Source organism: Mustelus asterias, chromosome 23, assembly GCF_964213995.1.
Source record: "Mustelus asterias chromosome 23, sMusAst1.hap1.1, whole genome shotgun sequence".
In the NCBI taxonomy this organism is placed as follows: domain Eukaryota; kingdom Metazoa; phylum Chordata; class Chondrichthyes; order Carcharhiniformes; family Triakidae; genus Mustelus; species Mustelus asterias.
Window position 1 is genome coordinate 49,235,337 of NC_135823.1, and position 26,506 is coordinate 49,261,842.

Below are 26,506 nucleotides of genomic sequence, written 5' to 3' on the forward strand. Positions count from 1 at the left end.
CCCCAGGACACTGCTGCAAAAGTGGCTCAGGCTGGTATCTTAGGGCTCAACCTCCTCCAGCAATGACTTTCCCATTGTGTCAAAAGTGAGGACATTCACTGTCAGAGGAGTTGCAATCATCAATGAAGCAGGCGGTGCCTGCAAGCAGGAGGCTTGGGTTGATTACTGGCAATCATGCCACACAGGTGTTGGGCAATGACCATCTCCCCTTGATTTTCAACACTAATTTCATCACTGAATCCCCCACCATCAACAGCTTGGGCGATACAACTGACCAGCAAGTTAACTAGACTAACTATGTAAATATTGTGGCAACGGAGTAGTTCATTGGAGTAACTTGCATCTTGTTTCTCCAGCATATGCCTACATTCAGAAAGACTTCAACAACATGCAGGCTTGGGCCAAGAAGTGGCAAGTAACATTTGCATCACACAAGTGCCTCACAATGACCAACTCAAACAAGAGAGAATCTAACCATATCCTTTGACATTCATTGGTATTACCATCAGTGAATCAACATCTTGCGGGTTACCATTAACCAGAAACTGAACTGGGACAATCATAGAAATACTGTGGCTACAAGAGCAGGTCAGAGGCAGGGAATTCTGCAGCGAGTCACTCATCCCTTTACTTCCCAAAGTTTATCCACCATCTACAAAGCATAATTCAGGAACGTATGGAGGGTGGTGTGTGGGAGGCCAGTGGGAGGACACTGGAATAGTCAAGTTTAGAAGAAAGACAGCAATGAGGGTTTAGGTGACAAACGAGCAGAGAGGAGGTCATCTCAGGAATCAAACATAATACTAGCGATGCAGTGTGATTGAGTCTCAGACAATTCCGAATGAGATGATTTGAGTCACCTTAACTCAGTGACTGTCTTTTTTTAAAAAAAAGTATGTGATGCAACTTTAAAAAGACAAAATCACTTTGTGTGAACTTTCAGGGACTCCCCAAAGTAGAAACTAATTCTATAATGACTCATCTTAAAATTGGCACCTTCTACCAGGTGACCACCGAATGCTGTTCACTTCAAGAGATGCAAATTCCAATTTCACATTGTGTCTTTCACTCTCTGACCTGGTTTTTCAAGTCTCATGTTTAATTTCTGTTGTTTTTACAATTGATGAACTGAACATCTATAACCAAGAGCAGGTTGTGGGATTGTGTTTGCTGTTGACAGACACACTCACTCCTCGGAATTGCACTGGTTGTTACACTTCAATCAACAGCCCTCCTTTGGGTGAAAGGCAGCAGTAGTAACATGGAACCAGCTGCTATCTTTTCAATCACTGGCTGCGATAGTGACAGTTGTAAAGACAGACTTCTCTCCAAGATGCACAAAACAAAAATAAAACAATTCCCAGTAAAACTCTGCTTCCTCACTGTGCTGAGACTCAGTAGAGCTCCACAGTAAAAAGGATCAGCTGTGCCTGCTTTGCAACATTTCTCTGAATTTGTTTTGCCCTTAGTTAGTAGAACTCTTGCCTCTCAGTCAGTAGGTCCTGGGTTCAAGTCCCACTTCAGAGACCTGAGCACAAAATGCAGACTTCCCATTCCAGTGCAGTACTGAGGGAGCGCTGAACTGTCAGAGATGCTGCTTTCAAATAAGACATAATGAGGCATCTCTGGTGAAAGTAAAAGATCCCATAATACAATTTTCAGAAGGAGCAAGGGAGCTTTCCCCAGTGCCCTGGCCAATACATATATTGCAATCAACATCACTAAAAAAGGTTATATGGTCATAATCACATTAGTGTTTGAGTTTGCCAGGCACAAACTAGCTGCTGCATTTCCTACAATTGTGATGACACTTCAAAGAGTACTTCACTGGCTATAAAGAGCTTTAGGGTGCCCTGAGAAGGTGGTACAGAAATGCAAATCTTGCATTCTTTCTAAAGCTACTCATTTGCTGAAACATCTTGCAAGTTTCAAAATAAATCAGAACCAAGCAACAATGGGTAACTGGCAAACACCACAGGACAAGCAAGGGAGTTGGAAAAATTAGACATCAATTTGTAGATTTTAGGCACATGATAAATCAACGAAGCACACACCCTTCCCTACAACACAAGCTCTGATTCACCACAGTTGCTTAGTGCATATTGCTGATAGAAGGAAAGAATAGTAGGCTTTCATTTATATCATATCCTATCATATCCTCCAGATTCCCCAAAATTCCCTGCCCACTTGCAATACTACTGGACTTTGTGAGAAAAACCATGAGCCAATATCCCCGAATAGATTGGGACTATTCAGACAAGTACCTAAAGAGGTTGCCAGAAATCAAAAACATCTGGCCTCAACCCAGGAACCACCTTAACCTCCCAATCTAACTTACCATAAAATTTGTCTGCAAAGTGACTCATTTAATATTGGCTCCTTACACCATCATATGAAGAGAATCAAAATGCACAATTAATCCCAACAAATGTTCTCCAGCATATGACTGCAGTTTGTAGAGTGTACTACTCTCTCCACAGAATACAAGGATTCATTCACAGGCCAGCACTAAGTTAGAGCTCAAGCGCTTGAGGCGATTCAAACGTAGAGGTCACACACAGGCAGTATTAAAAAAAATGCAAGGTTTATAAAAACCCATCGTATCTGTGCCAGCCCCTGGCTCGAACAATCTAAAACTAATCCCACTGGTCTTCTCTCTCTCCATAACACTGCATCCTCCTCTGCTTCCAATATACCTCCACACTTCTCCAAGGACAACAGGAACATTATACGCACTATGTTTCCAATTTTCACTTCCTGATATGAGCTGATATGAAAATATGCTTCAGTTCACAAATTTGATATAATCTGAAGGAATATATGTTCTATTGCAGATCAACAAACCCTACTCAGCAGAAGAGTGTGGAATTTAATGCAGGGGAAATTCCTCTGCATAACTCTCCCAGTTCTCAAAAGGGAGAATAATAAATGCTCGAGGAACGAAAAACACACCAGGAAAGGGAATTATTCCGAGTCCCATTTGGAATCTATTTGAACAAAGTCAAAATGGGAAACAACCAAGTCCTCCGAAGGTTTGTGTTCAGCTGAAAAGCTTTAAACGTACAATGGAGTTGACTCAACACTAGGCTGGCCCCCAACTCCCATCATCCAGGCAGAAGCAGAGGTTGGCTGCTAAGACAAGGAAATGGACAGAGAAACTTGAACACGATCATCAAAACTAATTATTCTGCAAAGCAGCATCCAGATTTGGATAAAAGAAATGGATAAGCAGTAAGGGGATGAGACAGGCAGATCTCATTTTGGATTTATTTGTTCATTTTATTTTGGTATTAACCTCTTTAAATGGTTGATCATGTGAATGAAATGGAAGAGAGGGACAACATTTACAGTTCTGCATCACTTCCTGAAAATCAATAAATTATTGATCTCTTCAAGCATTGCTGAAGTAGGTAGTGTAACAAGTTAAAAGTTCAACCAGTAATTAATTCACAAAATCTATACTGTACCATTTGGCCGATCAAGTCTGCACTGGCTCTCTGAAAGAGCATTCTATCTAGTCCCACTCCTCTACCTTATCCCCTAGCCTTGCACATTCTTTCTTTTCAGATAGCAATCCAATTCCCTTTTCAATACCTCGATCAAACCTGCCTCCACCATTCTCTCCAACCATCCTCTGGGTGAAAAAAAATCCTCACATCACTTCCACTCCTTTTGTCTATTATTTTGAATCTGTGTTCTCTAATTCTTGGCGTAATCTTGAGAGGGAACAGTTTCTCATTATTTACCCAGTCCATATCCTTCAGGATCTTGAATACCTCCATCAAATCTCCTCTCAGCCTCCTTTTCTCCAAAGAAAACAGGCCTCTCCAATCTATCCTAATAGCTACAGTTGTTTATTCCTAGAATCATTCTTGTGATTCTCCTCTGTACTCTCTCCAATGTGTTCACATCATTCCTCAAGTATGGTGTGCAAAATCGCTTGCAGTACTGAAGATGAGTCCTAACTCAAGGGGGAGGTGATGGCTTAGTGGTATTATCACTAGGCTATTAATCTAGAAACACAGCTTGGGACCCGGGTTCGAATCCTGCCATGGTAAATGATGGAATTTGAATTCAATAAAAAAAAATATGGAATTAAGAATCTACTGATGACCATGAAAACATTGTCAATTGTCGAAAAAAAACATCTGGTTCACTAATTTCCTTTAGGGAAGGAAATCTGCTGGCCTTACCTAGATGTAACTCCAGAGGCACAGCAATGTGGTTGACTCTCAACTGCCTTCCAAAGGCAACTAGGGTTGGACAATAAATGCTGGTCAGCCAGTGACGCCCATGTCCCATAAGTGAATTAAAAAAAATAGTCTTATACAAGTTCAACATGACCTCAATGCTCCTATTAATAAAACCTAGGACTGCTGTTTCAACTTGCCCTGCCACCTTCAATGATTTATGTACACATACACTGAGGTCCCTTTGTTCCGGAACCTCCTTTAGCATTTCTCCTTTTATTCTCTCTCCATATTCTTACCGCCAAAATGAATCAGCTCACACTTCTCTGCATTGAACTTCACCTGTCACTTGTTTGCCCAATCTATGTCTATGTCCTTTTGATGTTCAAGAATATCCTTATCACAGTTGACAACACTTCCAATCTTCATATCATCCCCACTGTCCTGCAAACCACAGTCTAGATCATTATCAGGAAAAGCAAAGGGCCCAACACTGACTCCTGGGAAGCTCCACTACAAACTTTGCTCCAATTTAAAAAACAGCTATTTATCACTACTCGCTGTTTTCTGCCATTCGGCCAGTTTTTTTTATCCAAGCACTTTTCCTTTTATTCCATAAGTTAGAGTTTTGCTCACAAGTCTTCTTGTGTGGCACTGTATCTAATGCCTTTTGAAAATCCATTTACACATCATCACACTGCCCTTAACAATCTTTTCTGTTATCTCCTCAAAAACCTTCAGCAAGTTGATTAAACATGATTTTCCCTTAATGAATCTATGTTGGCTTTCCTTAATTATCCTGCATCGGTCTAAGTGACTATTGATTTTGGCCCAAATGAATTCTAACCATAAACCAGAAATATATTGCTGCTAAAATGCTAAATTAAAATGTAAAGTAATTTTGATCACAAACTCAAGGGTCCTAGTCATCCATTCTCATTACTTGAGCTGGATTTTATACCTTCGCAATAATGAGCGAATCCTTGTGCAAGTCTCAGAAGCTGGTATTTGGCCAACACTGCTCCTAGTCCCACATGCTGAACATTACTTAGCACAGCTCTCATTGACTCATTACTGGCACAGGGTCGGAGTTAATCACGCTGTCAACATCTTCCACAATTCACTCCCAATAGTGGCAAGGGCAAAACAAAACCACAGTCAACTCAGGTTCTGCACACAACACAGATATAACAAGGAAGCCGTTTTATATTCAAATCAACTTGCAACTTATTGATTCTGGTTTTATTTGGTCTTGTAACTGAATACTAAGAGGGCAATAGCCAACCAGTAACCAGTATTGGTGGGAGCTGGGGACTTCTCAACGGGTCTCTTCCTTGTACCTGAGCAAGAGATTCAACCTATTAACCAAAGATCATTGCTTAACACAGGAACAAAATAACTGATCTTACACCAAGTTTAAAAAGGACAAAAAGCACCTGGTGGATTCTGCTCCTCTAACCGGTGACACCTTTTCTAAAGTGCATGGAGTCCAGGTAGAACAGGATCAGTCTCAGTAGTGGCAAATGTGTGAACCAAGGCAGCATTTTAGGCCCAAACACAAAAAGTTAGTTTATAGATCACTAGCTCAAAATCCCTTAAATCACCCTCTTCTCAGTTCGGAGACACACAGCACAGTATGATATGGTACCAAGCCATATGGAAGATTCCAGATTCAAATTGCAGTCTGCATCAAGTTAGCCAACCTCCAATGGAGCAGCTGACAGCACAATGCAACGAATCTGTGACCTCAGCAAGGGTAGGAAAGAATAGCATGAAAAAGAGCAGTTAGGGTGGCAAGTGTCAATTTCCATCCAGTGATGCCCAAGGAGCATTAGATGAGTCTCAACTGTGGTGTTCTCCAGTCAAACACATAGCCAACCAGCATGCTTTAGGTTCACACTCTAATGCCAAATTACCAAAGTCACTGGTGCCTATGAGCGACTAGGACAGGATGAGGAGAAATTTGCCCTCTCACAGAGTGGAGTCTTGAAACCCTATTCCTCAAAAGGCAGTGGAAGTAGAATCTGTGACTATTTTAAAGACAGAAATAGATAGATTCTTGATAAGCAAGGGGGTTAAAGGTTATTCGGGGATAAGTGGGAATATGGAGTTGTGGTTACAATCAGATCAGTCATGATGTTATTGAATGGCGGAGCAGGCTCAAATGGCCTACTCCTGCTCATAACTTGTGTGTTCGGCATTAGATCAGACACATTACAGCCAGGTTTTAAAAAAACTCTCTTCAGGCTTAACAGCATATCTTCACCCCAAACTTTAGAGAGCAGCCCAACTGTACTGCTGTGAACTCCTCCATCTCCACCAAATGACACTACAGTCAATCAATAGCTTTATGCTGTGAGTCTGCACCTATGGCACACTGGTTTGTCTCTTCCTCAAACTTTGTAAACAATCCAACAAATACAGTACACGCACGCAAAATACTTCGTGCCAAAGTGGCACCAAGGCACCTTGAGCCAAGACTACGGAAAAGCGGGACAAACACAATCCACCAAGTAATGTAGCAGATTAATTAAGGTAATGGGAAGACTGAAGCCATTGTTTTTGGTCCATGCTACAATCTTTGCTCCTTAACCACCAACTCTATCACTCTTTCAGGCAACCATCTGAAGTTGAGCCAAAATTCACAACCTTGGTGTCATATTTGATCCAGAGATGAGCTTCCAATCACTTTTCTGTGCCATCACCAAGATCACTTCTTTCCATCTCCATAAATGCCCAACTCCACCTCTGCCTCAGCTTATCTGCTACGGAAACCCTCATCTCTGCCTTTGTTACTTTTAGACTTGACTATTCCAACACACTGGCCAGCCTCCCAACTTCCAACCTCCATAAACTTAAACTCATTCAAAGTTCTGTTGCCACCCTCTGTACACACACCAAGTGCCATTCTCCAGTCACTTCTGTACTCACTGACCTATTTTGGCTTCTGGTCCAACAACACCTTGGTTTTAAAATTCGCATCCTTAGCTCCAACTCTTTTGGTGGTCACAACCTTCTCTATTTCTATATTTCCCTCCAACCCTTTCATCCTTTGCAATCTGCTCTCCTCCAATATCAGCCACTTGCGCATCCCTAATTTTAATGGCTTCATCATTAGCAGCCAAGCCTGCTCAGGCCCCAAGTTCTGGAATTCTTTTCGTAAAAGATGCTCAGAACAGAGTTTGCTTTCACTGGAGAAAAGATGCAGATCTGAATCTTTATAAAGGTGAGGGGGAAGTTGATAGAAAGAGATTATTTAATTTGGATTGTCACTGCAGAGATGGAACATAACATTTTGAGGGATGAGATCAGAAAATGTTCCCTCTAATATGTGGAAGAGAATTGCAGCTGCAGCAGTTAATGATCAGTTTATTAAAGACATTAAAAATGGAAGAGGCTTTTGGTTAAGAACAGGATTGATGACTGACGGTGGTATGTATGGAAAGATGGAGGCTGAGGGGAGACCTGATAGAGGTCAAAAAATTATGAGAGACATAGACAGATAGTCAGAGGCTTTTTCCCAGGATGGGAGTGTCAATTATGAGGGGCGCAGGTTCAAGACGAGAGGGGAAAAGTTTAAGAGAGATGGGCGGGAGAAATCTTTCACACAGAGAGTGGTGAGTGCCTGCCATGCTGTTAGAGGTGATGGAAGCAGGCACATTAGCAACATTTAAGAGGCATCTGGATGGGCACATGAATAGGAAGGGAATAGAGGAATATAGACTGAGTAGGACAGAAGGTTTTTTTTAAGTTTAGTTAGGGCATGATCAGCACAGGCTTGGAGGGCCAAAGGCCTGTTCCTGTGCTGTACTTTTCTTTGTATGTGTGAATACCTCACTAAGAAACTGCCTCGAATTTGCAGAAGATGCAGTCTAACTGCTGGAACACTGAGTTCCCTGCTGCAGGAATGTGGGAATATCATCTGTGGAACATAATCATCAGAACGACAGTTTTTTTAAAAAAGGATCTTTTACATCCACATGCCTTTTCAGCACATCTGCAAGGTGTTTGCAACATTCACTGATATCCTCAGGCTTCACAAAATTAGTTTCTGAGCAAGGAGAACAATTTCACATTGAAAGTTAGTCACCTTGTCTGGTAAGCAGATTACACAACACAGTTGTGGCAAATTATACCAGGTTTTTGAAAGGAATAGGTTTGATGAGTCAGCAGGGACTCTCCAATTCTATCATTTTGGAACACATGAAAATTGGTTTACATGAAGCCAAAGTTATTTAAAGACAAACGAGAACAAAAGATACTCTTGTTATTGAAATAACAAGACTGATACAGAATAACATTGGAACACCAGTCAGCCATTCAGCACTTCAGCCTGTTCTGAAAAAACATGAATTAATGACAGCAAGTGAGATGCTCCAATGACTCAGTGGCTTACCATCAAGATAAACAGGACAAAGATTTATTCATCAAATCCTTTAGTAACTACTAATAAAACTGGGAACCTCCTGTTTGAACAAAAAGGTTGAAAATGGAAGCCTCACTAATGCATCTTTGAAGAAGCAAAGCAAACTAGTTAAAAGTTTGAATTTATTTTACTTCCTTCCCAGTCATCTTTTTTCTTATTTTTTGTATAAACAGCGAGTGTTGAAACACCTTTGGTATAGAGCTCGGAGGAGTTCCAAGTACAAGACATGATTTGGTACTGATAGCACAATCACCACAGCCGCAAAACACATTTTTAAAAGAGGTAGTTTAATTTTTTTCTGTGGGTTTCTTTGAACACCTCATGTTTTCATCAAACCGCTGCCTGACTACCAACTTGAGCTCAATTCCCAAACGTATTAATTGGTGTCTACAACTGGCGCACGTCACAGGGTTCTCGCCATCATGGAGCTGCAGGGATGGATAATTTATCCTAAACCGGAAAATACTACAACTTGGGAAGTGTGTCTATCAAAATAAAAGGAGAGATAAGATGAATTTTATAGATTCCAAACAAAAACACTTATTTTTATTACATGTAATTGGAGACAAACTACAATCTAAAATGTGAAGCAACCTGGAGAGAAGACAGAGCTCGAAGCCATCCGGGAAACACTTCTTGAAGGGATTCACATGGCTTCAAAGACAGCACTGAACAGAATGACTGCTGTTAAAACTAGGTTGTAATTAAAATTATTGCGCTGACAAAAACAGATCAGCGTTTTAAGTTAAAGTGTGATTTTTTTTTTAAAATGGCCCTTTCAATGCATGACAGACATCTTGGCTGCTACAGAACCCACACACTGCAATAAATATCCCTCATTAATGGTATCGTGAACCAGTCTCAGCACAGGCAGAAAACCTTTGGATTCTATGAACTCACCCAAAGGAGCCTTGTACAGGTGCTGCTTACTTCTTTGCCAAGCTTACCAAAAACAGTCAATTTATTCAGATAAAAAGAAATGCTCAAAGTCTCCAGCAAAGATCAGATGAAGCTATAGCTGAGAAGCCTGCTAATAAAGCTTAATCAATGTCATAGACTGGCAGTGTTGAGCAGTTCTTTGATGACCAGTATCCACAGGCAGCCAATATCCTTAGCATAAGATTACCATATTTACACACCTATTCTTCACCCAAGCTTCATCCCTACATTTGGGGATGGGGCATAATTAATAATCTTATTTATAGACTGCACCTTCATTTAGATTTTTTAAGTTTAACATCACAGGCTCTCTTTCAAAAAGGCGCTCGATTGTTACCTAAAAAGAAATAATGTGGAAGGTTAGGGGGATAAGGCAGGGGAGTGGGAGTAGGTAGAAAGCTCTTTCAAAGAACCGGTAAAGACTAGATAGGCAATAGTGCAATGATTGTGAGATATGTGACTGTTTGCAGTAAATGGTATTCTAAATTCAAGCTGGGAGTGCCAAGTGGTAGAATATTCCCCCTCCCTTTCGCCCCACCCGCAACAACCAAGAGATCAAATCCACCCATGATAAGGTTCCAAAGTTAACTTTTTCAAGATTATGAAGGAAATTTAAAGTTAATCCAGACAATTTCTTTGCCACAGAGTGATTAAGTTAAATGGAAAAATTAAGAGTGAAAAACAAACTCAGATGCAAATCACACAAACTGGACACTGTTAGTTCATAAAATACATATAAAAGGAACAAAAAGGTGTGCAGCCAGAGGTTGTTGTGCACATTGGTACCAATGACAAAGGTAGAAAGAGGGATGAGATCCTGCAAAGTGAACCTTTTGGGGAAGAGGCTGAAAAGCAGGACCTCAAAGGTAGTAACCGTGGGATTGCTACCAGTGCCACGTGCTAGTGATGCAAGGAATAGTAAGATAGGACAGATTAATGCGTGGCTAAGGAGCTGGTAAAGGGGGCAGGGTTTTAGGTTCTTGGATCATTGGGACCTCTTCTGGGGCAGGGGTGACCTGTACAAGAGGGACGGATTGCACCTAAACTGGAGAGGAATCAATATCCTTGCAGGGAGGTTCACTAGTGCTACTCAGGAGAGTTTAAACTAGAGTGGCAGGGGGCTCAATGTTCCAGGGTTTCGATGTTTTAGACAAGATAGACAGGGAGGTAAAAGAGGCGGAAGAGTTGCATTACTAGTCATGGAGAATGTCACATCTACACTCAGAGAGGACATACTGGAGGGATCATCCACTGAGGCAATATGGGTAGAGCTCAAAAATAAGAAGGGTGCAATCACTGATGGGATTATACTATACCCCCCGCCCCCCAACAGCCACTGGGACATTTAACTGGAATTGTAATGATGAAATAATGAGACAAATCATGGTGGTAAATGCAACAGATTAGATGCCTGGGCACTACAATCTTACATAATTTCACAGAGCAGTTAAGTCACCTCTAAGTTTAGTTTATTTATTAGTCACAAGTAGACTTACACTAACACCTCAATGAAGTTACTGTAAAAATCACCTGTCTTGATTTTTCCATGCTTCCTTTCCCTCTGCATTTACACCTTCTCTAGACATACCTTTTATTTATTTACTTGGCCCATCGCTGTCTCCTTTTGCCTTGCACCATTAACCCTTTTGCCATTTAAGCATTCTGGCTCTTCACTCATGTACAGTCAATCTTTAGGTCTTCTCCGCAGCATCTTTCCCAGGTGCTGTACTTGATGATAAACTTGCTGTTCAGTTTCTAACCTCTCCCAGTTGTGATGAAAGGTCCTCGACCTGAAATGTTAACTCTGTTTCTCTCCACAGATGTTGCTTGACCTGCTGAGAGTTTCCAGCATTTTCTGTATGTGTTTGTTTAGGCGGACTGCTCAACAGGCAGTAAGATTTATTTGTGAATGGCACACTTTTGATCTTTCTTTATCCCAGTTTGGTCTTCAAAGTAAAGAAGAGGTATAAACAGGATCCTATATCAAAGCTTCAAGCGATTAGCAGCTATGCCAAGCAGTTGGTGAGCCAGAACACTCTGTGAATGTCCAATTTCACATACAAGCTTTGCCTCCCAGGTGGCAGTCCAAACTGCTAGAAAAATGCATATGGAACAGAAACATGAATGGGTTTATTTCAGTTTACTGTAACAAGGAGTAGAATGGTGATAATCACACAGTGAGAGAGAATTATTGATTTGTAAAATCGTGAGCTCACATTACAAGGCGAGAGGCAGAATGCAACAACACCCATGCAGCATCCTGTCACTCGATTGCCTACTTAAGAAGCTTGATAATTTACTATCATTTCTCTTTGTTACTGGCCTACAATTACCAATATAAAAGCAAAATACTGCAAATTCTGGAAGTCCAAATTAAAAACAGGAAGTGCTGGAAATACTCAGCAGGTCAGGCAGCACCTGTGGAGAAAAAACTAGCTAATGTTTGGAGTAGAAGATGACTCTTCGTCAAATATTTACTGTTTCTCTTTTCACAGATGCTGCCAGACCTTCTGAGTATTTCCAGCACATTTGGTTTAATTACATTTTACTGTCAGATTATCATGACTCTGGGAAGTCAGACTGTGACATTGGTGCAAGTACAACAAATGAAGAAAGAAACAAAGTTGTGTATTGAATAGAAAATTCTGTGGTATTTTTAAATTGATAAATCTCTATGTACACTAACAATGGGAAGGAGCAAGGATGCTTCTACTATCTGAAACATTGCAGTATGATAGCCTTTCGGACAGACTTGCTACCTCCAGTATGGCTTTCCTCAAGCTTTCAGTTCACATTCCATAGATTAGTGCAGAGACATTTCATTGGAAGAGGGCAAAACACATGGATAATGTCTCTTGTAGGGGTTGGCTCGATAGTCTCATTATTCTAATATGTTCCCATGTGACAAAAAACACAATAAAGGCAAATCAGTTTTCAGTTATTTGATAAAAGCAGCTTTTGTTCCAAGTTCCTCGTGCTCCAGAAGTGCGTTCAAGCGAGAGACAGACAGAGATACAGAAAGATAGAGAGACAGAGAGAGATAAGAGACAAATATAAAGACACACACACACACACACATACAGAGAGAGAGAGTGAGAGAGGGGCAGGCAGAGAGAGAGAGAGTGAGAGGGGCAGGCAGAGAGAGTGAGTGAGAGGGGCAGACAGAGAGAGAGAGAGAGAGAATGAGAGAGGCAGGTAGAGAGAGAGAGAGTGAGAGGGGCAGGCAGAGAGAGAGAATGAGAGGGGCAGGCAGAGAGAGAGAGAGAGAGAATGAGAGGGGCAGGCAGAGAGAGAGAGAGTGAGAGAGAGAGAGAATGAGAGGGGCAGATAGAGAGAGAGAGTGAGAGGGGCAGGCAGAGAGAGAGAGAGAATGAGAGGGGCAGACAGAGAGAGAGAATGAGAGGGGCAGGTAGAGAGAGAGAGAGTGAGAGGGGCAGGCAGAGAGAGAGAGAGAGAATGAGAGGGGCAGGCAGAGAGAGAGAGAGAGAATGAGAGGGGCAGGCAGAGAGAGAGAGAGTGAGAGAGAGAGAGAATGAGAGGGGCAGATAGAGAGAGAGAGTGAGAGGGGCAGGCAGAGAGAGAGAGAGAGAATGAGAGGGGCAGAGAGAGAGAGAGAGAGAGAGAGAGAATGAGAGGGGCAGGTAGAGAGAGAGAGTGAGAGGGGCAGGCAGAGAGAGAGAGAGAGAGAATGAGAGGGGCAGGCAGAGAGAGAGAGAGAATGAGAGGGGCAGGCAGAGAGAGAGAGAGTGAGAGAGAGAGAGAATGAGAGGGGCAGATAGAGAAAGAGAGTGAGAGGGGCAGGCAGAGAGAGAGAGAATGAGAGGGGCAGGCAGAGAGAGAGAGAGAGTGAGAGGGGCAGGCAGAGAGAGAGAGAATGAGAGGGGCAGGCAGAGAGAGAGAGAGAGAGAATGAGAGGGGCAGGCAGAGAGAGAGAATGAGAGGGGCAGGCAGAGAGAGAGAGAATGAGAGGGGCAGGCAGAGAGAGTGAGTGAGAGGGGCAGAGAGGGAGAGAGAGAGAGAGAGAGAGAGAATGAGAGGGGCAGGCAGAGAGAGAGAGAGAGAATGAGAGGGGCAGGCAGAGAGAGAGAGTGAGAGGGGCACAGAGAGAGAGAGAGTGAGAGGGGCAGAGAGAGAGAGAGTGAGAGGGGCAGGCAGAGAGAGAGAGAGAGAATGAGAGGGGCAGGCAGAGAGAGAGAGAGAGAATGAGAGGGGCAGAGAGAGAGAGAGTGAGAGTGAGAGGGGCAGGCAGAGAGAGATAGAATGAGAGGGGCAGACAGAGAGAGAGAGAGAATGAGAGGGGCAGGCAGAGAGAGAGAGAGAGAGTGAGAGGGAATGAGGGGGCAGAGAGACAGAAAGAGAGTGAGAGGGGCAGGCAGAGCGAGAGAGAGAAAGGGGGGCAGAGAGAGAGAGTGAGAGGGGCAGAGAGAGAGGGGCAGGCAGAGAGAGAGAGAGAATGAGAGGGGCAGGCAGAGAGAGAGAGAATGAGAGGGGCAGGCAGAGAGAGAGAGAGAGAGAGAGAGAGGGGCAGGCAGAGAGAGAGAGTGAGAGGGGAAGAGAGACAGAGAGAGAGAGAGGGGCAGGCAGAGAGAGAGGGAGAATGAGAGGGGCAGGCAGAGAGAGAGAGAGAGAGAGAGAATGAGGGGGCAGAAAGACAGAAAGCGAGTGAGAGGGGCAGGCAGAGCGAGAGAGAGAAAGGGGGGCAGAGAGAGAGAGTGAGAGGGGCAGAGAGAGAGGGGCAGGCAGAGAGAGAGAGAGAATGAGAGGGGCAGGCAGAGAGAGAGAGAATGAGAGGGGCAGGCAGAGAGAGAGAGAATGAGAGGGGCAGGCAGAGAGAGAGAGAGAGAGAGGGGCAGGCAGAGAGAGAGAGAGAGGGGCAGGCAGAGAGAGAGAGTGAGAGGGGAAGAGAGACAGAGAGAGAGAGAGGGGCAGGCAGAGAGAGAGGGAGAATGAGAGGGGCAGGCAGAGAGAGAGAGAGAGAGAGGGGGGGCAGGCAGAGAGAGAGAGAGAATGAGAGAGGCAGGCAGAGAGAGAGAGAGAGAGAGAGTGTGAGAGAGGGGCAGGCAGAGAGAGAGAGAGAATGAGAGGGGCAGGCAGAGAGAGAGAGAGAGAGAGTGAGAGAGGCAGGCAGGGAGAGAGAGAGAGAGAGAGAGAGAGTGAGAGAGGGGCAGGCAGAGAGAGAGAGAGAGACAGGCAGAGAGAGACAGAGGGTGAGAGAGGCAGGCAGAGAGAGAGAGAGAGAGTGAGGGGGGCCAGCAGAGAGAGAGAGAGAGGGGCAGGCAGAGAGAGAGAGAGAGAGAGAGTGAGAGGGGCAGTTAGAGAGATTTTAGAATGACTCTATCCAACGTTTGACTCAGCATTAGTAACACATCGCCCTATGTACGCAAAGTCAGTCCCACAGGGTTCCTGAATGCATCAGTACTATTAAATCAGTATTCAATGTTGAAAGCATGAAAAGGGACGTGTGGAATCTCAGCATATTCAATAAAATCATTGGATGATCTCCCATGGTGGTCTTTTTCATACAAAATGTCGCAATTTCTAGGTTGGAGAGTTGGCATAAGAGAGGGAAGAAAGCAACCAATGTACTAATCTTTCCCACTATCCAGCAAACTCCTGCTGGAAACAGCGAGCAAATAGACACTGAATGGGAATAACAAGAGGCTGATCCTAAATGCCATCTATACTTTCTAAGGTTGCCAAGACTCAGTGCATTGGCCACAGATATGTAGTCACTTGGCCACACAGCACAGATCAGAGCTTTCAGAGAAGAATGGGACAGCATCCATCTCAACTGTGACAAGCTGAAAACAAGACCACCTGCATGGTCCCAGGCTGGTGCATAGCTCGAGAAAGAGAGTTTGATTTACCCAGCACCTTCCTCAGTTCTCAGCAGCACTATGTGGCCCTCCAGAGGGGGCCGATGGGGAAAACAACACTCAGGGGTGGGGGGGTCTCTTTTTCCCTCATTCCCACTTGCAAAGAGCAAACTAGATCTGGTTTAACATGGCTTCAGACTTGAGCAATTCTTTTGGGATTCATCAACCACTCAATTCACTGAGCACTAATGTCTTCTCCACAAATAAATCACAGATTTCTCAGTGGAAAGTCACATTTCTTTTAACAATAAATTATATGAAAAGAATCTAGATTTTGTGATGTTCAATCATGTCATAACTGTACTCAATTGAGTTACAGCTTCAAAAAGATGCTATATATACATACCTGCCAACACCTAGCTCCACAAGTTCATTGGTTTCTGCAGCTTCCATTATAATGAATAAACATTTCAATTCACTGAATAAGCAGTGACACTTCTCAATGAGTTCACACTTCTAAACATTTCCTTCACTCCTTTTTTGTGATTGGAACTTTTTTTTCCTCACTCTCACCTCTTAGCATTGGCAGTCAATATCCCCCGATCACTTGTAGCAAGAACCAGATGCCAGCTGAAGCTCATTCCACTCAAATAACAACACGCAATAACCCAAGGATGTTGCTCTCTACTATAGTAAGAAGTTTAACAACACCAGGTTAAAGTCCAACAGGTTTATTTGGTAGCAAAAGCCACACAAGCTTTCGGAGCCTTAAGCCCCTTCTTCAGGTGAGTGGGAATTCTATTCACAAACAGGGCATATAAAGCCACAAACTCAATTTACATGAATAATGGCTGGAATGTGAATACTCACAGCTAATCAAGTCTTTAAGATACAAACAATGGTCTCAGGCTTTAAGGATCTTTAAGATACAAACAACGCTGTCTACTACACCAGCATGGCAACCCCATCACTGGATGAATCTCAGTTGTTAAGGAGGGTGTGGATAGAAGTGGCACAGTGGTTAGAACTGCTGCCTCACAGCGCCAGAGACCTGTGTTAGGTTCCTAGCTTGGGTCATCAGCATTCAAACAGATTTGGTTATCTTATCTCATTGCTGTTTGCGACGCCTTGCTGTGGCACATTTCAAAAGTACTTCATTGACAGTATGCACTTTTGAACATTCAGAGGTTGTGAAAAGAACTAAATAGACACCTTAATTTATCAATGAGATTAGGTTTCACTAATTCACATAAGATTCTGTACTACTCAAATCTTTCAAAAGACTTGGCTCTTTCCTCAGCTCTTTCCATGTTAAAGATGCCCCATGTTCAAACCTTGAGGAGTGTTGCCACATGCCAAACTGCTAACCACAACTGTGCCTCATTGCCAGCTACTTCCACTATTTTGGATCCCATTATCAACACTGATGATAGAATTCTCATGAAAGAGACCTCATCAAAGGCACAGCTTTCCCTTGGTCCAGTTACAACTTCAGTCAATTCCAAATGATTTGTCAATGACAGTCTGCCCTTCATAGGTACACTCATTTGGATTTATCACACTTACTCTCAGTAGATATTCTCGAATTATCTGTAATGGACTCCACTACTTTTCCCATTATAGATGTCAGGTTAACAGGCCTATAATTACTTGTTCATTCGTCTGACTTTCACTTGAGCAATAAAAATTTAAAAAAATCAAAATTACATTCACAGCCTTCTAGTGTACTCGTATCACTCCAGGATTCTGCCAGCTTTGCAAAATTCACACTCTTATTTCCATGAAAATTCTCAGATGTTTTTCATCTGGATCTTTCAATTAACCCAACATTTTAATGGCATAACTAACCATGATTTTCTCAAGTTTACAGATAATTCCGCCATTTCAATCTCATATGAGAACATTAAATATGGTTAATACAGAAAAAAAAGGATTTTAAAAAGTGACAGCAGCCTTGTGATGCTGACTTATAGAAAATGACTCCATGAGTACCAGGAGAACACTGGAAGATGGTTGCGATCATCAGAGGCCAATTATCTCATCTCAACTCAAGCACAACGGAGCAATATATTTATATAGTGCCTTTAATGTAGCAAAACATCCCAAGGCACTCACAGGGTGTTATGGAGCTACAAAAAAAGATATCATAACAAATAATCAAAAGCTTGGCAAAGAGGTTGTTTTGAAAAAATATCTTAAAGAATAAGAAGAAGCACAGAAGCAAAGAGGAGAGTATTCCAGAGTTTAGGGCTATGGCAGCTGAAGACATAGTTCAAACTGGAAATGTGCAAAGTATCAGAGTGTAGAGATTTTGCACGCTTGTAGTGCTGGAGGAGGTTACAGAAATAGGCGAGGCCACAGAGAAATTTGAACAAAAAAAAAAGATAGAAATTTTTAAATTGAGTGGTTGCCAGTCGAACAGCCAATGTAGGTCAGCAAGCACAGGTGTGATGTGGAAGGGGCTGGTGTGTATTTGGTATATGGACAGCAGAGTTTTGGATGAGTACAGGTTTATGTAGGGTGGAAGATAGGGTTAGTCAAGCCTAATGGTGACAAAGACATGGATCAGGGTTGGGTTTCAACAGAAAGGGGGTGGAGTGAGGCAGCAAATTGGCCAAATGTCTTTAGCTGCTTCATCAGTGACATTCTCTCCATCATAAGGTCAGAATGGTGGCTGTTCGCTTGATGACTGAGTGTTCAGCTCCATTCACAATTTCTCAGCTAATGATATCTAATGAAGGATAAGCGACAACATCACCAATTATCGTGCTCAAGACCTTAAGGAATTCCTAAAGTGCATTCATAAAAGGCTGGATGATATTTTTGATATATTAGAAGGACAATCCATCAGTATCTAAATTACAGGAGATTAAGGAATCGCAATGGATTAGGAGGAATATGATGTTGGTACTCAGCAGTTATTGAACCTGCGCATCTGGAAGCACTGGCGTAAAGTTGTCACTAAGTTGATCAGTATATTATAGGAAAAAAAGGATATTTGAATCAACTTGAGGTGATCAAAGAAAGAAGCACATCACACTAAATTAAAATAACTGCATTTTGTGTTCAGCAAAGAGAGAGATTTTAGTGCTCAAGGTTAAAATACACACCATGCCGCATTTAATAAGATCTGCATAATCTCCAGGTGAGGACTAATAAGTAAGAAGTAGCATTTGCAGTACACAAATGCTAGACAATAACCATCTCCCAAAAGAGAGTCAACCCTCACAGAGACATTACCATAGCTGAATGTGACCATCAGTATTCTGGGAGATCACCACTGACAAGGAATTCACTGTGGGAATTTAGAATAATTTGGGATTAAAAGACTAACAGATCAAGGTAGATTAGATCAGAGTGAATAAAGAATAGGGAAGTACAAAGTGCTTAAAAAAATACTGTTTGCATAGGGGCACATATAACCACTGTTAGAGAATTTGGACATGTATTTTAAAAAAACATTGTATTGAAAGCATATACCTTGGTCAATGGCACAATGCTCTAAGGCGTGATGGGACATAATCAAGTAAAAAGGACCACATTCCTCGGAACAATGTAGCTACTAAGCAAAGGAAAGAGCAACTCATCAGTGTCTCTAAACAGTCCTAATGAATGTTATTCACTAACCAAGGGCATACCAGAGATTCCAGACAGTTCTAATGAATAGGACATACATTACACTAAATAAGATCTAGAGAGAGAATTAGATGACTTGTGAGAAATACTTTCAAAGTCCACAAACTCACGTAGTCCCATTCTGTCAGAGGGTAAATGTTATTGGCCAAGGTAAATAATCTACACTAATACATCTACTACATTGGCTCATACCCAGCTGGGGTGAGCAAGGGGTGGGCAAATGGCTTTTGAAAATTGTATAATTGTAATATTTGGAACTGTCCCAAATCTCTCTCCTTCGTATGCTGAACCAAGCTTGGAAAATAAAGGAATGTCTGTTACCAGAATACTTGTCTCCGTGAGTCTGTGTGTTAGCTGAGCCATAATTAAGAGGTGAAAACCTCCACCTGAAAGCCAGAATAATACATGGTCTCTGAAAAATGCTCCTCCACTCACATTGATGCTTTGGTGACTACAGGAGGTCAGAAACAAGCAGGCCACCTCAAAATCCCCAAAACCTCTCTATAACTCACAAGACGAGTGTGATGGAATTTTCTCTACTTGCTTGGTCGGCTAAAGTTCCACATTATCCAGGGCAAAGCAGTCTATTTAATCACAAGCCCATCTTAAACATCTACCCTCTCCACCACTTGCGCACCGTGGCTGCAATGTGTACTATCTACAAGATATGTTGCAGCAACTCGCCATGGATCTTTCAACAGCACCTTGCAAACCTGCAACCTCTACCACAAAGAACAAGGGCAGCAGGAGAGAAAGAAAGCAAGAGGGGAGAGTCTTTAAATTATTAAAAGCACTCCAATTTTCTGAAGAATGATAAAATCTCCTTGCACATAGAAGACAGAGGGCAGTGTGAGGTTACAGGATGTTCAGTTCAGTAATTACAGCGCCTGCTGACAGCGCACCTTCCAAAAGGAACTCATCTTCTGCTTCAGAAGCTTGGTGACAGAAGTGTTGCTGATGGCGCTCAGCAAAAACAATTTCATTTCTTATGCTGGAGGTTACTAATAAATTCATTAGATCACTGCAGCAAGCTCTGGAAGGTAAAACCACACCTGCTAACCTAGCATAGCCTAACCAAAAATCACTAGAAAAAGAAACAAACAACTCATACATACACATATTTAATTTTAAGCATCATTAATTGTCATTTTCAACCATTAAGGAATTCATTTATTCAACATTCTGATTGAAAATGGCTTGAAGTGGCATTATGCAGTACTCAGTTCATCATTCTATGTCCTGTGTTACCTCCTAGTAATTTATTCATTTTGATTTTAAACTTCTGAAACCAAATAGCTGAAGGAAGTGTCCCCAATTAATTTCCAGGGAGCCTATTTGCTCTGGGAAGTAATGCACTATATGGTCTACCATTCAGAAGCGGCATTCTTTCCTTAATCAATATTAACAAGGTTAGTTGGTCTTTTATGGTATCTTGTCAGGTGCAAAATGACTGCCATATCTGCCTGAATTATAGGCATGACTCTTTAAAATGACATCCATGTGTAGACATCTGCAAAAAATATCAGCATAAATTTATTTCCTGTCACTAAACCAGAGTGGTGGCCAGCTATTTGACCGCAAGGGGCCTCACATCTGTTCTCATCAAACACCTATACATCCCCAGTACAGTTTACTGCAAGGTGATCCAGATGTAAACACTTCCTCATGTCTCCCTCCCTAACCAGGACCACTGAGGTTTGTTGTATTGCTCTTCCCATTACTCGTATTAGGGATCAGCTAACTCAGCAGAGGCACATGACTGCTCCCAGTCAGAATGCGTCAGTGACTCACTGCCTGACCAGCTGAGCCAGTGAAGCCTGTCCCATTCAAAGATTCAAAATTTTATTTTAACATCATTGTGCCAACATAAAAAGAAATCAATTTGAGCCAGTTAGTGCCTCGAGCAGAATGACGGTGGTTATATTTCAACTGAAACCTTGTACAGATTTAAAAAAAGAAAAACACGCAATTTGAAACCTACAAAGGGAATTCAATGTCTGGAGAAATCACAGAGCAATTGAAGAGAGATGTCTATACATGCAAAGGAAAAGAGAGAAACCCATTAAAGTCTTACTCAGAGTGGTGAGAATGTGGATCTTGCTACTGCATGGAGGGTTGAGACAAATAGATTTGATGAATTTAAAGGGAGACTAGTTAACATAAGAGCAATAAAGAAATAAAAGGAAAAGTTGAAAAGGAGAAGAAGGATGACAGGAGGCTTGCGAGACACAAAGATATCGACATAGACCTGTTGGGCCAAATGGACTGTTTCAGTGCTGTACATTCCTCGCAAAACAATAACAGGTTCACTAACAAAAAGGCTGCAAGTGTCACAGGTCATGTCATGCACAGCGGTTAGCACTGCTGCCTCACAGCACCAGGGACCCGGGTTCGATTCCCGCCTTGGGTCTATGTGGAGTTTGCACGTTCTCCCAGTGTCTGCGTGGCTTCCTTCTGGGTGCTCAAGTTTCCTTCCGCAGTCTGGGAGGAACTTCATTGCAGCGTTAATGTAAGCCTACTTGTGATACTAATAAATAAACTTAAACTTAGGTGTCCCAGTTTCATTCGTTAAGAAAAGATTGCCTCATTTAACCGGCGAAAGAAAATTATAATTGGACTGGACAACAGTTAAATTACGATGCAAGGCAGGCAAACCAACCTCGTAGTCCCCAGTGAAGTGCATGTCACCACTTGATGCACATCACTGAATTGAAATAGGAGAATCCATCAAAAGAAAGTCGTGCAATGTTAGTCTGAAGATGATCTCCTATCCTACGGGACTGCTTTGGGTCAGTAGACTGGTCAGTATTTAAAAACTCTGTGACCAGCCTGAACGAGTATGCTAGTACAGTAACTGACTTCATTAGTGTGTATAAGACTGTGTGCCAAAGAAGCAAATCTGCGGGTTTCCCAACCAGAATCCATGGATGAACAGGGGTATCCACTGCTTGCTGAAGTCCAGGTCTGAGGCGTTCAAGTCAGGCGACCCTGACCTATACAAGAAAGCCAGATATGGTCTACAGAATTCCATCAAAGATGACAAAAGACAGTACCGGACCGTGCTAGAATCACAGGCTAGCCACACAGACCCCCGCCGACTATGGCAAGGTCTGCAAGACATAACAGACTACAAGATGAAGGCAGGTAAAATCGCTGGCTCCAACGCACCCGTTTCTGATGAGCTCAATGCATTCTACGTCTGTTTCGAGCAAGAGGTCAGCGAGAGCATGCCCTCCATTCCGGAAGCCTCGGACAAACCTGTATCAGAGGTCACCATTGTCGATGTCAGAGCAGCCTTCTCAAAAGTCAACCCACGGAAAGCAACTGGCTCGGAAAGGGTACCCAGATGAGCACTCAGGTCCTGCATGGATCAGCTGGCAGGGGTATTCGCAGACATCTTCAACCTCTCTTTACGCCAATCTGAGGTCCCTACCTGCTTCAAGAAGATGACCATCACCCCCGCACCAAAGAAAAGCCAGGCAGCGCGCCTTAATGACTATCAACCGGTCGCTCTGACATCCATCATTATGAAATGCTTCAAAAAGAATGGCACAAATCAATTTCTGCTTCCCAGACTGCCTGGATCCACCATAATTCGCCTATCACAGCAACAGGTCCACAGCAGACCCTGTCCTACACTCAAACTTGGAACACTTAGATAATAAAGATACCTATGTCAGACTCCTATTCATAGACTGCAGCTTAGCCTTTAACACCATTATTCTTATGAGACTCATCTCCAGACCTGAGATTGGTTTTTGAGAAGGCTGCTCTGACATCAGCAATGGCGACCTCGAATATAGATTCGTCCAAGGCTTCCGGGATGGAGAACGTACTCTCGCCGACCTGGGGCTTGGCTCCTCACTCTGCAACTGGACCCTAGACTTCCTAACCCACTGTAAGGATAGGCAACAACAACACCTCCTCCACAATCATCCTCAACACCGGTGTTCCGCAAGGCTGTGTCCTCAGTCCTTTACCATACTCCTTATACATCTCTGCCTGTATGGCCAAATTCCTCTCTAACTCGATTTTCAAGTTTACTGATGACACCACCGTTGTGGGCCGGATCTCAAACAATGACGAGGAAAAAGACAGAGAATTGGTGAACTGGTGTGACAACAATAATCTCTCCCTCAATGTCAACAAAACAAAGGAGATAGTCATCGACTACAGGAAGCATAGTGGAGGACATGCCCCTACCTACACCAGTGGGGACTAAGTACAAATGGGCGAAAGCTTCAAGTTCCTATGTGTCCAGATCACCAACAACCTGTCCTGGTCGCTCCATGCTGACGCTATAGTTAAGAAAGTCCACCAACACCTCTACTTTCTCAGGAGACTAAGGAAATTTGGCATGTCCACTACAACTCTCTCCAACTTCTACAGATGCACCATAGAAAACATTCTTTCCGGTTGTATCACAGCTTGGTATGGCTCCTGCTCTGTCCAAGACCGCAAAGAACTACAAAGGGTTGTGAATGAAGCTCAGTCAATCACTCAAATCAACCTCTCATCCATTGACACTATCTACGCTTCACGCTGACTCAGAAAAGCAGCCAGCATTATCGAGGACCTCGCGACATACTCTCTTCCACCTTCTCCCATCAGGAAAAAGATACAAAAGTCTGAGGACATGTACCAACCGACTCAAGAACAGCTTCTTCCCTGCTGCCATCAGACTTTTGAATGGATCTACTTCGCATTAAGTTGATCTTTCTCTACATCCTAGCTATGACTGTAACACTACATTCTGCACCCTCTCCTTTCCTTCCCTATGTACTGTATGCTTTGTCTGTATATCACACAAGAAACTATTCTTTTCACTGTGTACTAATACATGTGACAATAATAAATCAAATCACTTATATATTATTGTGAAATACAATAGTTTAATTGCATGCCGACGAGCCCTATTGATCCAGCATGGGGGCATGATTCAGGCAAGCAACTTCGTTGCTAAGATACAAGATGAAAAGCAGTGGCAGCAGATTAACATTTTCACTTGTAGCAGGATTGGTATGTTTCCCCTTGCCATGGCAAGTAGGGTTGAGTAAGCCATTCTGAGATTAGATAAGAGGTTTCCCTATAAACTCAGAGATATCACAGACTGAATGGAAGTTCCAGTTTTTGCTCTTGTGTAGTTTGCAGTGGACTGGTACTGGAGATAGCCTGGCACCTGGTATCAGGCGGCTGGTGCGTGTGGGTGCTTGTGAACACAACCGGTTGTTTGTCATGATGATTGGAAAGCTGATCCAGTACATGGTCTTCGGGACAGTGAAGGTCAGTGAAAAACAGCAGCTGAAGGATACGTTTTGGAGCTTCATTTTCTACACAGTTATTAAGAGGGAGAGCAAGGAGTTAAATGCTAGCTAAGCCAGCACCTTAAGCAATGTGACTATCATTCACATACGGAATGCAGGTACGGGAGCTCATGCTCAGTTTGAAAAACTAATTCATCAGGAGCTAAAAATACAGCTGGACGGTTAGCCTAGCTGAAGCTAGAGGAGGAATTCTAAGGGAAATATCTCACAGTTGAAGATGGTACTGGGAAGAGAAAGGAACAGGAGTAAAAACTTTGGGAACTGCAAATCATTTTGGATTTGGCTCCTGGAGACCTGGAGCAGCCTAAGATGGCACAGTGGTTAGCACTGCTGCCTCACAGCTCCAGAGACCTGGGTTCGATTCCAGCCTTGGATCACTGTCTGTGTGGAGTTTGCACATTCTCCCCGTGTCTGCGTGGGTTTCCTCCGGGTGCTCCAGTTTCTGCCCAAAGTCCAAAGATGTGCGGGTTAGGTGGAATGGTCATGGTAAATTGCCCCTTAGGGTCCCAAGATGTGTAGGTTAGGGGGAATTAGCGGGTTAAATGCACAGGGTTACAGAGATATGGCAGAGTGGTGGGCCTGGGTAAGATGCTCTGCCAGAGAGCTGGTTAAGACTCGATGGACTGCAATGATTCTAACAAAATTAGAGTTTTTGGTTAACAGCAAAAAGGAGAAGGGATTTTGTTTGTTTAAAGTATAAACATGTTTTGTCTTTACACATGAATACAGTAAAAGCTTTTAAAACATGAAATCTTGATGGGTCACCCTTTCAGTTAGTAATGGAAGTTTGAATTTCTCTTTAAATTAAAGAAACATTCCAGGAATGCTGACCAGATCACATTGGGCTTTTAAAGCAAGTTCACTTCCAATTCATTCAAAATGCAAGACAACTGTAGGTTAATGTATTCACTCAATATTGTTCAACACCTTAATCAGATCTAGAGGAATGTGCAGTACATGTATTACTGTGCGAATCAAACATAGTATCTACTGCCTGGGTCTCAGGGGGCAGCAATGTGTCATTCACAGAATTCAGAAAACTCCAGGGACAGTTCCAGTTAGTTTCAGGCAGCCCTCCTGGAACAGAATTGTCTTAACATTTTACAGTGCATGAAACTCAATTAACTGATGTAGCCATGTCACCTCACCACACTCCATCCCCTACCCTAAGCTGGTGAACTCATCAAAAGTGGATGTGGATGAAGGGGATTATCTGGTCCATTTTAGCTCACCCAGCCAGAAAGATCTTCCTTTGCCATCACAGTAAACAATTGTTCCTTTACAGCTCCACTGTTTCGCTCCACGCCCTCACATGTAAACCTATTCCAAGTGTGCACAAGAAGTATTTGAGTTGAAAACTTCCGAAAGCTACGATTTCACAGAAATTAAGAATCAATTTTAAGAACTTGTCAACAACTTCTATGATTATCAGTAAGATGAAGGAAAATGCATAATAATTACAATGAACATTTCCTGCTCCCCCACTGTCTTGCTCCATAGGCAACAATAGCACTTTACAGGTATTCATATAAAAATCACAAACATCTCTGAGCAGGGCTGTGGGACCTGTGTGGGACACTGCAGCTAGGCCCCTCTTGCTCTTGTCTAATCTTGAGAAATGCATTATGCAGTAGTCCATGGTCACAATTAGGGGTGGGTATCATGGCACCATCTGTACCACTATTCCAATTAAGCTCTGGATCTTTAAGATGGTAGTCATGATGTGGAGATGCCGGCGTTGGACTGGGGTAAACACAGTAAGAGTTTTAACAACAGATTTCCACTCCATCTGACGAAGGAGCAGCGCTCCGAAAGCTAATGGTATTTGCTACCAAATAAACCTGTTGGACTTTAACCTGGTGTTGTTAAAACTCTTACTGTCTTTAAGATGGCACAGTGAAATTTCACTCTCATATGACACCAACCAAAAAGCTTATGTGGAAATCCGAATACCCACTAAATGGTGCGACACGGTGGAAACTTGAATCAGAGATTGGATTGCAGATGTGTAGTTTTGGAGGTGTGGGTGTTTGGAGAAGAGGAAGGAAAGAAAAACAGCAGGGCACAGTACAACAATTCAAGAGCTGAGACTCTTCACGAGAATCTGGTTGATATTTAAGATAAGTTTCACTAGATAGTTTCTATTCGAGGGATAATACTGCTCCTTACACTTTC

General features: G+C 42.7%; 2 protein-coding genes across 8 annotated transcripts in view; one reads left to right on the plus strand and one right to left on the minus strand.

The window, feature by feature from the left end:
* The window catches only part of glis2b (GLIS family zinc finger 2b), a 457,410-nt gene that overhangs the window by 207,795 nt on the left and 223,109 nt on the right, over positions 1 to 26,506 (plus strand). Inside the window, exon 10 of one of the 2 annotated variants that reach the window (XM_078240530.1) lies at positions 16,069 to 16,078. The exons of the other annotated variant lie outside the window; for it this stretch is intronic. The gene's annotated coding sequence lies outside the window, so the exon portion shown is untranslated. Of the gene's footprint in view, positions 1 to 16,068; positions 16,079 to 26,506 lie in introns of those variants that run through there. 2 annotated transcript variants of the gene reach the window in all.
* Positions 1 to 26,506, minus strand: part of capn15 (calpain 15) — a 266,791-nt gene that overhangs the window by 127,014 nt on the left and 113,271 nt on the right. The window contains exon 1 of one of the 6 annotated variants that reach the window (XM_078240523.1): positions 22,753 to 22,790. The exons of the other annotated variants lie outside the window; for them this stretch is intronic. The gene's annotated coding sequence lies outside the window, so the exon portion shown is untranslated. Of the gene's footprint in view, positions 1 to 22,752; positions 22,791 to 26,506 lie in introns of those variants that run through there. 6 annotated transcript variants of the gene reach the window in all.